This window comes from Choloepus didactylus, chromosome 3 (genome assembly GCF_015220235.1).
Source record: "Choloepus didactylus isolate mChoDid1 chromosome 3, mChoDid1.pri, whole genome shotgun sequence".
Lineage (NCBI taxonomy): Eukaryota > Metazoa > Chordata > Mammalia > Pilosa > Megalonychidae > Choloepus > Choloepus didactylus.
Genome location: NC_051309.1, coordinates 107,339,238 through 107,353,580, shown reverse-complemented (window position 1 = coordinate 107,353,580; position 14,343 = coordinate 107,339,238). Strand labels below are relative to the sequence as shown.

General features: G+C 39.1%; 1 protein-coding gene across 2 annotated transcripts in view; it reads right to left on the bottom strand.

The window, feature by feature from the left end:
• Nucleotides 1-14,343, bottom strand: part of METAP1 (methionyl aminopeptidase 1) — a 158,211-nt gene that overhangs the window by 79,755 nt on the left and 64,113 nt on the right. The window lies entirely within an intron of this gene.

Here is a 14,343-nt window from a genome sequence, read left to right as displayed (position 1 = left end):
GTGTATCCTGGTGATTTGGGATGTAATGTTCTATATATGTCTGTTAAATCTAATTCATTTATAACATTGTTTAAGTTTTCAATTTCCTTATTGGTCTTCTGTCTGGTTGATCTATCTATAGGAGAGAGTGATGTGTTGAAGTCTCCCACAATTCTTGTGGAAACATCAATTGCTTCCTTTAGTTTTGCCAGTGTTTCTCTCATGTATTTTGTGGCACCTTGATTGGGTGCATAAACATTTATGATCGTTATTTCTTCTTATGAATTGCCCCTTTTATTAGTATGTAGTGGCCTTCTTTGTCTCTCAAAACATCCCTGCATTTGAAGTCTATTTTATCTGAGATTAATATTGCTACACCTGCTTTCTTTTGGCTGTAGCTTGCATGAAATATTTTTTTCCATCCTTTCACTTTCAATTTCTTTGTGTCCCTGTGTCTAAGATGAGTTCTCTTGTATGCAACATATTGATGGTTCATTTTTTTTGATCCATTCTGCTAATCTATATCTTTTAACTGGGGAGTTTAATCCATTCACATTCAACATTATAACCGTGAAGGCATGTCTTGAATCAGCCATCTTATCCTTTGGTTTATGTTTGTCATGTATATTTTCCCCCTCTCTCTATTAATATCCTTTAATGTACCCATACCAAATCTCTTCAGTACTGAACCTTTCTCCAAGTCTCTCTCTCCTTTCTTTGTTTCTCTGTCTGTAGGGCTCCCTTTAGTATCTCCAGTAGGGCAGGTCTCTTGTTAGCAAATTCTCTCAGCATTTCTTTGTCTGTGAAAAATTTAAGCTCTCCCTCAAATTTGAAGGAGAGCTTTGCTGGATAAAGTATTGTTGGTTGGAAATTTTTCTCACTCAGAATTTTAAATATATCATGCCACTGCTTTCTCGCCTCCATGGTGGCTGCTGAGTAGTCACTACATAGTCTTATGCTGTTTCCTTTGTATGTGGTGAATTGCTTTTCTCTTGCTGCTTTCAGAACTTGCTCCTTCTCTTCCGTGTTTGACACTGTGATCAGAATATGTCTCGGAGTGGGTTTATTTGGATTTATTCTATTTGGAGTTCACTTGGCATTATGATTTGTGTATTTATGGTGTTTAGAAGATTTGGGAAATTTTCCCCAACAATTTCTTTGAATACTCTTCCTAGACCTTTACCCTTTTCTTCCCCTTCTGGGACACCAATAAGTCTTATCTTCGGAAGTTTTATACTATCTATCATATCCCTGAGGTCCGTTTCGATTTTTTTTATTTTTTTTCCCCTTTCTTTTCTGCTTTCATTTTCCATTCTGTCATCTTCCAGGTCACTGATTCGTTGTTCAACTTCCTCTAGTCTTGTACTATGAGTATCCAGAATCTTTTTAATTTGGTCAGCAGTTTCTTTAATTTCCATAAGATCATCTATTTTTTTATTTAGTCTTACAGTGTCTTCTTTATGCTCTTCTAGGGTCTTCTTGATTTCCTTTGTATCCCATCTATGGTCTCATTGTTCATCTTTAGTTCTTTGAGTAGTTGCTCTAGGTGCTGTGTCTCTTCTGATCTTTTGATTTGGGTGCTTGGGCTTGGGTTATCCATATAGTCTGTTTTTTTCATATGCTTTATAATTTTCTGTTGTTTTTGGCCTCGTGGCATTTGCTGAACTTGATAGGGTCCTTTTAGGATTTGTAGACCAATTGAAGTCCTTATCTCTAATTTATCAGATCTACAGCTTCGTGGAGTACACTTTCTCTAACTAACCAGCAGGTGGCGTCCATGAGCCCCCTGTTCTCCACAAGCCAGTTGTCCCCTGCTTTGCCTTTGTGGTGAGTGCGGGAGTGAGTCTTGTGGGGTCCAACTGAAGTACCAAGCTTGCGTGTGTAGTTGGTGTTGCCCGCCCTGTATATGGGGGTGTGTCTGGGCAGTCAGGGAGGGGGGGTGGCTCTAACTATCAAATCTCCCTGGAGTTCCTGGAGTTTTAAAGCTGCTGCAATAGTCTACTCCTTCAGTACAGTCCGGCCACAGTTTGCCTCTGCCACTGACCCACAAGTCCTTGGTTTTGGCGTATGGCTCCTGAGACTTGCGAGTGGGTCCCTCTTCCAGGCCGTGCACCCCCTGGTCCTCTGTTGAGGGATGACTGTGCTATGTCACAGGTGAGTACCGTCCCCCCAGGGTGGTTCTGGGCTGCTGGGCTGTGTAGGGAGGCTCCCAGTCTGCTGAAATGATGGCTCAATGGGGCTTTGTTAATTCACACTGCTCCACTTTCCCAACTCTGGGACAACCAGCTGAGGGTGCAGGGAAGGCTAATGTCCACACCCAGTTTTGTGGTGTGTGCCTGTTATTTGAAGCATTTCCGTCACACTGGGTTGTCTGGGGCAGCTGTGGGCTATGGGGCTGGCGATGGGCAGGAGTGTTTCCTGTCCACCAGGATGATGGCTGTGAGCGGACACCCCCCATTTCTTGGGAAGTTGTGGTGCTTAGTGAATTTTCTCAGCCACTGGATTATTGCCTTTTGTCTCAGAGCTCTCTTAGTTCTGCTCTTCTCTTGATCTGCCCAAATTGCAAGTCTTTTGAGGCTTTCTGTATTGGGCTTCTTAGAGTAATTGTTTTAGAAAAGGAAAAAAAAGGTTAAAAAAAAAAAAAAAAAAAGCCCTCCTCGCAGATCTAATTGGTTATTGAAATGCTAAGAGACAAAGCAATTAGGGCCATTAAGGAAAGATCCAGGGGGCAGGGAGATCAGTTTTTCTTCGGGATTTGCATATGAGCCTCAGGGCCTGAGCTCTGCCCTTCCCCTTTCTATGTTCACCAGAACTCCAAAAAGCTTCCGCTTTTATTTTGGAGTTTTTCTTGCTGTTTTTTTCTATGCCTGTCTCCTCTCTGATGGGCTGGCTGCTCTGTTTCTCTGGTGTCTGGTCTCAGTCTATCTATGGTTGGAGTTTGGATCAGTAGAATGAGTTTCCAATAAGAGCTGCCACTGCAGCTCTCCCTTCCCCTTCCCAGTGCTGATGGCCCCTCCTCCCACGGGACTGAGCCTGGCAGGGAGGGGCGCAGGTCCCCTAGCCGCAAAAACTTACAGATTTCGCTGATCTCAGCAGTTCAACGTGTTCATGAGTGTTGTATGAAGTATGCCCAAAGTCAAGTTGCTCTGCGGTGTCCAGTCCACACAGTTCCTAGCTTTCTACCTACTTTCCTGGAAAAGTGACTAAAACATACAGCTCACCAATCCGCCATCTTGCCCCGCCTCTCTTTTTACACTTCAACAGCCCCCAGCAAGGGCAGGATTAAGGCTGTTGGAGAGGAATTATCCAGTCAATAGCCCGAAGTGCATCTTTAAATACTCTATTCTGACACTGAAAAAACTTTCAGGCTTGGGAAAGCCTTTTAAAACGGACTTCTATTTTTTTCTTTTTTCTTTTTTTTTTCTCCCCTGTTTTTTAAATTTACAAGTAACATGTGATTATTTTCTATCAGACAACCTAAGTTGAAGGTTGAGGCTACTCTTGGCAGGGAGAAAGAGTACGGAGAACTTCCTTGAATTTCAGATTCACTTTTGAAGAAAGTCTCCACCCCCATCTTTAATTGGCAACTCAGGCTGACCAAGGAATAAGCTGCAGTTGCCCCAAGGAGGAGAGGAGAGAAGGGAATACTGCACCTGGGAGACAGCTAGAGTTCCTAGTATTGGGAGAGTGGAAGGAGTTTCAGCTCAACTGGCAGCCCTCCTTCTGGGAACCCAGACCCAAGGGGCTGGAATTCTGATTCCAGCTTCAGTCAGCCACACCCCCGACAGGCTCAGAGTCTGCAAAGAATTAGAGACAATTCACCTCCTTACCCTGGTGGGGGAAATGTGGCCTGGCAAGTGCCAGCTGGTGGACAGGACAGGAAAAGAACCAAATCTAGAGGCCTCACAGGAGGGTTTCATTCTCAAGGAAACCCTATATCCTCCTCATGGCTGGGAATACCTGACTGGATTCGACCATATCTAAGGAGACCCTCTCACAAAAAGGATACATAGAGTCAGGGCAAGAAACAGAAAAATAAGAGGTGAAAAACCCGGATCAACTAAATAGAACCTAAGTCAGAGGTCTAGAATAAGTTGAACTGAACAGCAAAAGTTAGAGAACAAAGCCAACAAAAAGAAATCCCTAGGTAAAACAGTGAAAATGAGCTCCAGAATAAACTAATCAAGAGAATCAGATGCCTAGACAACTTAAGATAACAAGCCATACTAGGAAACATGAAAATATGGCTCAGCCAAAGGAACAAACTAATAGTTCAACCAAGATACAGGAGTTGACGCAACAAATGCTAAATAAATTCAGTGAACTGAGGGAAAATACGGCAAAAGAGATAAAGGATATAAAGAAGACACTGGATGACCATAAAGAAGAATACGTAAGCTTGGGGAAAAAAATGGCAGAACTTATGGAAATGAAGGGCACAACAGAGGAAATGAAAAACACAATGGAGGGACACAACAGTAAATTTGAACAGGCAGAAGGATCAGTGAACTGGAAGATAACACATTTGACTTCATACACACAAAAGTACAGATGGTAAAAAAAAATGGAAAAATACAAGCAGGGTCTTAGGGAGCTGAGTGACAACATGAAGTACAAAAATATAACTGTTATGGATATCCCAGAAGGAGAAGAAAGAGGAAAGGGGGCAGAAAGAATAATAAAAGAAATATTCACTGAAAATTTCCCAACTCTTATGAAAGACAGAAAATTACAGTTTCAAGAAGTACAATGTACCCCAAACAGAATACATCCCAATAGACTTACTCCAAGACACTGATCAGACTGTCCAATGTCAAAGACAAAGAGAATTCTGAAAGCAGCAACAGAAAAGCAATCCATCACATACAAGTAAAGCTTGATAAGACTATGTACAAATTTCTCTGCAGAAACCATGGAGGTGATAAGACAGTTGTATGATATATTTTAGACACTGAAAGAGAAAAACTGCCAACCAAGAATTCTATATCTGGCAAAATTGTCCTTCAAAAATGAGGGAGAGATTAAAACATTCTCAGACCAAAAGACACTGATTTTGTGAATAAGAGACCAACGCTACAAAAAATACTAAAGGGAGTACTACAGGCTGATAGGAAAAGACAGGAGAGAGGGGATTGGAGAAGGCTGTAGGAACGAAGATTATCACGAAGGGTAAAAGGAGAAAGAGGAAAAAACATGACATAAAATCCAAAAGACAAAATAGTAGAAGAAAGTACTACCCTTACAGTAATAACACTAAATGTTAATGGATTAAACTCCCCAACAAAAAGACACAGACTGGCAGAATGGATTAACAAACAGGACCCATCTATATGCTGTCTACAAGAAACTCACCTTAGACACAAGGACAAAAATAGACTGAAAGTGAAAGGCTGGAAAAAGATATTTCATGAAAATAACGATCAGAAAAAAAGTGGGAGTAGCTATATTAATATCAGACAAATTAGACTTCAAAAGTAAAACAATTAAGAGACAAAGGACACAATATATTAATAAAAGGGTTAACTCGTCAAGAAAATATAACATAAATATTTATACACCTAGTCTGAGTGTCCCAAAATTCATGAGGTAAACACTGAGAACACTGAAAGGAGAAATAGACCTCTACAATAATAGTTGGAGACTTCAATACACTGCTCTCATCAAAGGACAGAACATATAGACAGAGGATCAATAAAGAAACAGAGATGTTGAATTGTACAATAAATGAACGAGACTTCACAGACATTTATAAAACACTACACCCCACAACAGCAGGATACATTTTTTCTGAAGTGCTCATGGAATATTCTCTAGGATAGACCACATGTTGGGTCACAAAGCAAGTCTCAACAAATTTAAAAATATTGATATTATACAAAACACTTTCTCAGACTGTAATGGAATGAGGTTGGAAATAAATAACAGGCAGAAGGTCATAAAATTCACAAATATATGGAAGTTAGCACCCTCTTAGAAAACCAGTGGGTAAAGAAAGAAATTACGAGAGAAATTAGGAAATATGTCAAAGGAAATGACAATGAAAACACAACATATCGAAATTTATGGGATGCAGCAAAGGCAGTGCAGAGAGGGAAATTTATTGCCCCAAACACCTATATTAAAAGAGAAGAGAGAGCAAAAAATGAGGAATTAACTGTTCACCTACAGGAGCAAGAGAAAGAAACGGCAAACTAACCCCAAAGCAAACAGAAGGGAAGAAATAACAGAGATTAGAGCAGAAATAAATGAAATTAAGAACAGGAAAACAATAATCAACAAAACCAGAGTTGGTTCTTTGAAAAAAATCAGTAAAATTGATGGACCGCGAGCTAGGCTAAGGAAAAAAAACACAGTAGATGCAAATAAATACAATCAGAAATGGGAAAGGAGATATAAACTGACTCTACAGAAATAAAGGAGATAATGAGAAGATACCGTGTATAACTATATGCTAATAAACTAGACAACTTAGATGAAATGGACAACTTCCTAGAAAAGCATAAACAACCATCAATGACTCGAGAAGAAATACATGACCTCAAGAAACCAATCACAAGTAAAGAGATTAAATCTGTCATCAAAAAGCCCCCAAAAAAGAAAAGCCCAGGACCAGATGGCTTCACATGTGAATTCTACCAAGCATTCAAGAAAGAATTAGTATCAATCCTGCTCATACTCTTCAAATATATTGAAAAGGAAAAGCTACCTAACTCATTCTATGAAGCCAGCATCACCTTAAATACCATAATCAGACAGAGATACTACAGAAAAAGAAAATTAAAGACCAATCTCTTTAATGAACAGAGATGCAAAATTCTCAACAAAATACTTGCGAATCAAATCCAGCAGCACATTATAAGAACTATACACCACAACCAGGTGGGATTTATTCCACGTATGCAAGGCTGGTTCAACACAAGAAAATCAATTAATGTAATACACAACATTAATAAATCAAAGTGGAAGAACCACATGATGATTTTGATCAATACAGAAAAGGCATTGTGTAACAATGTAGCTTTCGTGAGAGTGTGATTGTGAAAACTTTGTGGATCACACTCCTTTTATCCAGTGTATGGATGGATGAGTAGAAAAATGTGACAAAATGAAATGAAAAAATAGGGTGGGATGGGGGGGATGATTTGGGTGTTCTTTTTTACTTTTATGTTTTATTCTTATTCCAATTCTTTCTGATGTAAGGAAAATGTTCAAAAATAGATTGGGTTGATGAATGCAAACTATATGATGGTACTGTGAACAGCTGATTGTACGCCATGGATGACTGTATGGTATGTGAAAATGTCTCAATAAAACTGAATTTAATTAAATAATAAATAAATATATAGGTATAAATTTAACAAACCATGTATAAGAACTGTATCATGAAAACTGAAAAACACTGATGAAAGAAATCAAAGAATATCTAAATAGAAAGACAGACTGTGTTCATGGATTGGAAGACTAAACATAGAAAAGACATTCATTCTCTCCCAAATTCATCTATTAAGTTTTATGCAATTCCAATCAAAATCCCAGCAGGATTTTTTTTCTTAGTTACAGAAAAAGCTGATTCTAAAATTAACATGGAAAGACAAAGCAACTTAGAATAGCTAAGCCAATGCTGCAAAAGAAGAATAAAATTGAAAGAATTATACTACCCAATCAGTAAAATAAGACTCTTGGGGGAGGGGTGTACAGCTCTATGAATTTTAATATATACATAGCTGTGTAACTACAACCACAATCAGGAAACAGAACTCAACTTTACAGTATGACAATTTAAAAAAAAAGTAAAGAATGAAAACAGAGATATGATGAAGTCCCTTCAAAAAAGACTTGTAACAAAAAAAAAGAAAAGAAAGAAAAAAACACATACAGCCTCCCAGAGGAGCTGGGGGAGAATGCAGGGGTGTTGGGCTTCCCCACCTCGATGGTTGCTGATTGTGCTCACAGACATTGCAGACTGGTGGTTTGATGGGCTGAGCCCTCAATCATAGGACTTGCCCTTGAGAAGACTGTTATTGCAAAGGAGAGGCTAGGCCTGCTTATAACTGTGCCTTAGTGTCTCCTCCTGAATGCCTTTTTGTTGCTCAGATGTGGCCCTCTCCCTCTAGATAAGCCAACTTGGCAGGTGAATTCACTGCCCCCCCCACCCCTCCATGGGATCTGACACCCAGGAGAGTAAATCCTCCTGGCAATATGGATATGACTCCTGGGGAGCAATCTAGACCTGGCATCGTGGGATGGAGAACATCTTCTTGACCAAAACGGGGATGTGAAATGAAATGAAGTTAAGTTTCAGTGGCTGAGAGATTCCAAAAGGAGCCAAGAGGTCACTCTGGTGGGTGCTCTTACACACAATATACATAACCCTTTTTAGGTTCTAATGAATTGGAATAGCTAGCAGTAAATACCTGAAACTATCAAACTATAACCCAGAACCCTTGAATCTTGAAGGCGATTGTATAACAACGTAGCTTAAGAAGGGTGACAGTGTGATTGGGAAAGCCATGTGGATCACACTCCCCTTTGTCCAGTGCATAAATGGATGAGTAGAAAAACGGGGGCAAAAAAAGAAGAAAAAAAAAAGGCACCCAGTGTTCTTTTTTAATTTAATTGTCCTTTTTCACTTTAATTTTTATTCTCATTACTTTTTTATGTGTGGTAATGAAAACGTTCAAAAATTAAGTTTCGTGATGAATGCACAACTATATAGTGGTACTGTGAACAACTGATTGTATGCTTTGTATGACTGCATGGTATGTGAATATATCTCAATAAAATTGGAAAAAAAAAAAATTTGTAAGTATAGAATCTACCAGGTAAGCTAACAGTACATCAAAGCTTTGTGTGTATGTGTGTGCATGTGTGTTTATATATATATTTACACAAATTACAAAGCAAATATTATCTAGAAAAATGTATGCTAATTTAAAATAAATGGAATATTTCAGATGTTGATGTTTTTCCTCAATTTAATGATACTATGAATATTTCCCATAGATAAAACATTTAATTATTTTGTAAATACCTTTTGTGTGTATACACACATATATTTTTTTATTTTTTGGATTTGCCTTAAGCACAGGTTGTCTGAAATAATACTTCTCTATCTTTCCCTACCACACAGGAAACAGAAATCCTCACAAGGACCTGGCAGCACCAAGCTGCCACTGAGGGCTAAGAGAATCAGTACTTCAAGCACTTCTGTAATCCATTCTGAGTAGACTGCTGCATATCAGGAGGAGGTTCTGACTAAGGTATACCTTCTGCCAAGAAATTAATATTCTGGGAATGAAATATGATAAACAGAGGAAAAAGAACTCTGCCTACCACCTGGCAATTGTGCCCAAATGAAGACAACGTGATTAGCACAAAAGACTGAAAATCCTTTTCCCCCAACACTGGCTGTGTCCACCTTCAGGTGGGGCCAGTCCTGCCTCTCCAGTTTTTCAAGGTTTCTATGAAGCCAATCTCTACACAGACAAGTTATTAACAAGACGTTACCACTGAGAACAAAACTTGCCCTTGGGCAAATTTTTCATTATTTTGAGCACCTAAAAAGTATTTGTTAATAACACCCTCCTAAGGTTAAATCCTCAGAGGATTTAACCACTGAGACAATGAATGTGAAGAGCCTGGCATGCTGATAGGTAGGAGAAGAAATAGCAAGGATTTTAAAAAACATATTTAACCCACATACCCCTCACCTCACCAACCCCATCACTCAATCTCCCCTCTATCCCTCACTTATCAGTCAGTACAGTACGGTTTAAGAAATCTCAGGAATGTCAAGGACCTGCTTTAATAAAGTTGTGATGTAACTCTCCAAGAGTGATCTCATGATCTATTCCAACAAAACCTAGTCAACTGCCAGGCTTTCATATCTCACTAAAGGTCAGCACCATTCATGTTCCATATATCAGAAACGGGAATTATCCTGTACACCTTCTTTCTCACTCTCAGAGCTAAGTGACTTCCAGGTCCTACTAATCTTACTTCCTAAACAATTCTCAAATCCATACATTTTTCCAGCTTTGCCACTCAACCTGGTATGCATTAGCACAGTCTCCTGACGTACACAGCAACAGCCTTTAGGTGGCCCACAACGACCTATGTAGACTGACCCCAAATTTATTTACATCAATCTTGCACCACCCTCCCCTTTCTCCAGTCTCATCACAGGTCTTCACTCCTGCAGTTCCCTCTGTCTAGAATGCTCTCCCTCTACTCCTCACCTGGTGCTCCCTGGCATCCATCAAATCTCAGCTCAAATATCACTTCCTTGAAGAGGTCTTCTCTGGCCAGCAACCCTTTCTTATTATACTTTCCACTGGTACGAGAAACCACCTTTCCTTCCTTGCACTCATCATACTATTTAATTCATGATTATTTGATGTCTATTTCCCTTATAGACTGTAAGCTGTGTGGAACAGGGAATATGTCCTCTTTTTCCCCATCCTTTTTTTCCCCTAGGACTAGCAAATAGTAGGCAACTCAAATATTTGATAAATTATTAAATTAGTGATATAGTTTAATCAAATACCTATAGGTAACCTATCACCCAAGAAGCCCCACACTACAATGGAAGGCTCACTAAATGAATTCATTCATGTAATGATTTTTAATGCATTTTTTTAATTATGAACTTTAACATATATACATAACAGAGATATCTTTCAAAGTACGATTCAACAAGTAGTTAGAGAACAAATTTCAAAGAATGTCATGGGTAACAGTTCCACAACTTAAGCTATTTCCATTACGGTAAAATATAACATACATAGAGAAGGGTGTTGACTTTTGATGTACACCTTAATAAGCAGTTATATAGGCAATTTCAGAAGTTGTTATGGGTTACAGTTCCACAGTTTCAGTTCTTTCCTTATTATGCAATATAAGGTATATATAGAAAGCTGAAGACTTTCAAAGCACAATTCAACAAGTAGCTATAGAGCAAATCTCAAAGGATGCTACAAAGTACATTGCACCATGTTATCTATCTCTTTCCAGCTATTCAAACACGCCAGCATCTAAAAACATGTATATTTTTACATAAAGTTACAGTATTCACAGACCTCTGTTAAATACTATCTTGTTAGTAACTACCCTTTCCTCTCAATCTCTTTTGCCATCTTCAGGGGTGTCTAGGCAGTGAGCACCCTAATTTGTTCAAAGGGGATGTCGACAGTATGGGGAAGAGGGCTGCATCAGATTGTTGTTCTTAAAGAGGCTGTTGCCTCTGGGTTTTAGGACTTCTCTAGCATAGGAACACCCTGGTGGACTTAAGTTTCTATGAGATAAAACTTAGTAAGTGAATCTCTTATAGAATCTCAAGTAGGGACCTAGGTATTTGGAGACTACTTTTGGTAAGGACAAGGCTTACTGTGGCCATTTGGGATGTCTATCTGGAGCTTGCATAAGAGAAACCTCCAGGACAGACTCTCAACTCTATTTGGGATCTCTGAGCCACTGTGACCTCAGCTTGTTACCCTTCTTTTCCCCACTTTTGGTCAAGTAGGCATTTTGAATCCCTTGCTGCCAGGGCCAGGCTCATTCCCGTTAGTCATGTCCCATGTCACCAGGGAAATTAATTCCCCTGGGAGTCATGTCCCTCATGGGAGGTGGGGGAAGAGGTTAATGAATTTATTTGCCAAGTTGGGCTTAGAGAGAAGGAGGCCACATTTGAGCAACAAAAGAGCGTCCCTAGAGATGCCTCCTAGGCATAATTATAATCGGGCTCAGCCTGCCATTTACAACCTTAAGTTTCACAAGAGCAAGTCTCATGTTGACTGCTTCATTTATTAAGTACTGCGTTCCTAATTTCACTTAATATATATATTCTAACCCAAGATAAACATTCAGTTTCTTACACTATCTTCACTTATTTGTACAATCATCACTCTCAACTTTAAGCAACTATTATAACATATACATCCCAGAGCTCTTATCAGCTGCTAATTATTCACCCCTAGTAGTAGTGTAGTGTTGGTAAGATATTCCTATAAAATATAGTCTTTAATATGTAATGGGTAGTTTTTCCATACCACTCTGTTGTTAACCCTCTGCACCACTGCCATCCCTTATAAGTATACCATGCTAACACTTATTTGGGTTTGTAGTGCTACTCTGTGGATCACATGCCTTTAAGCAATCATTTACAAACATGTTCACCTTCAATGCATCACTGATACTTATAATTTCATTAATGAATCAATGTCACACCTGACCATTTCCATATCATTATCATATCTGCACATATTAGATTAGAATTCCCCCTTCACTAACTTCTGTCTCTATGTCCCCTATATTCTACATTACATGACACTTATTTTACATTTTCCATGGAGTTCACATTAGTGGTAACATACAATATCTCTCCTTTTGTGTCTGGCTTATTTCACTCAACATTATGTCTCCAAGATTCATCCATGTTGTCACATCTTACATGACATCTTTTCTTCTTACTGCTGTGTAGTATTCCATCATATGTATAGGCCACATTTTGTTTATTCACTCAAGTGTTCAAGGACATTTGGATTGTTTCCATCTCTTGGTAATTGTGAACAAGGCCACTATGATCATTAGTGTACAACTACCTGTTTGTGTCACTGCTTTCAAATCTTCCGGATATAGACTGAGAAGTAAAATTGCTGGATTGTAGGGTAACTCGATATCTAGTTTTCTGAGAAACTGCCAAACTGTCTTCCACAGTGGCTGTAACATTATACAGTCCCACCAGCAATGAATAAGACTTCCAATTTCTCCACATGCTCTCCAGCATTTGTAGTTTCCTGTTTGTTTAACGGCAGTCATTCTTAACGGTGTGGGATGATATCTCATAGTGGTCTTGATTTGCATCTTCCTAATAGCTAGTGAAGATGAACAATTTTTCATGTATTTTTAGCCATTTGCATTTCATCCTCAGAGAAATGTCTTCTCATATCTTTTGCCCATTTTATAATTGGGCTGTTTGTACATATTGTCAATGAGTCGTAAAATTTCTTTATATATGCAAGGTATCAGTCTATGATCAGATACATGGTTTCAAATATTTTCTCCCATTGCATTTTCTGCCTCTTGACCTTTTTGACAAATTCCTTTGAGGAACAAATTTTAATTTATCTATTTTTTCTTCCATTGCTTATGTTTTGGGTGTAAGGGCTAAAAAGGAACCTGCTAATACTAGATCTTGAAGATGTTTTCCTATATTCCAGTTTTATGGTACTCTCTTATATTGATGTCTTTAGTCCACTTTGAGATAATTTTTGTACAGGGTGTGAGGTAGCGGTCCTCTTTCATTCTTTTGTTTATGTATATCCACTTCTCCTAGCCCCAGTGGGTTTGGGGACCTGTACCAGTTTGTATATATTATGTCCCCCAGAAAAAGCCATGTTCTTTAATGCAATCTTGTGGAGGCAGACATATTAGTGGGGATTAAGTAGGAATATTTGGATTAGGCTGTTTCCATGGGAATGCGCCCCACCCAACTGTGGGTGATAACTCTGATTGGATAAGTAAACACACATGGAGGTGTGGCCCCACCCATTCAGCATGAGCCTTGATTAGTTTACTGGAGCACTATATAAACCAGACAAAAAGAGCGAGCTTGCTACTGCCAAGAGGGACACTTTGAAGAGTGCACAGAAGCTGAGAGAATAGCTGCAGATGAGAGACAGTTTGAAGACGGCCGTTGAACCAGACTCTTGCTCTGGAGAAGCTAAGAGACGACAAACACCCCAAGAGCAACTGAGAGTGACATTTTGGAGAGAAGCTGAAGCCTAGAGAGGAACGTCGTGAGAGGAAGCCATTTTGAAACCAGAATTCCAGAGCAGACGCCAGCCACATGACTTCCCAGCTAACATACGTTTTCCAGATACCATTGGCCATCCTCCAGTGAAGGTACCCAACTGTTGATGCATTACCTTGGACACTCTGTGGCCTTAATACTATAACTGTGTAACCAAATAAACCCCCTTTTATAAAAGCCAAACCATTTCTGGTGTTTTGCATTCCGGCATCATTAGCAAACCAGAACAGAGCCTTATTAAATATCAGTCGAACACAGATCTGGGGGTCTATTTCCAAATTCTCAATTTGATTCCATTGATCAATATGTCTTTCTTTGTGCCAATACCATGCTGTTTTGACTACTGTGGCTTTATATTAAGCTTCAAAGTCAGGAAGTGTAAGTCTTCCCACTTCATTTTTGTCAGAATGTTTTTAGCAATTTGAGGCCCCTTTCCCTTCCAAATAAATCTGATCACTAGCTTTTCCAAGTCTGCAAAGTATCTTGTTGGAATTTTGATTGGTATTGTATTGAATCTGCAGATCTGACTGGGTAGGATTGACCTCTTAACAATG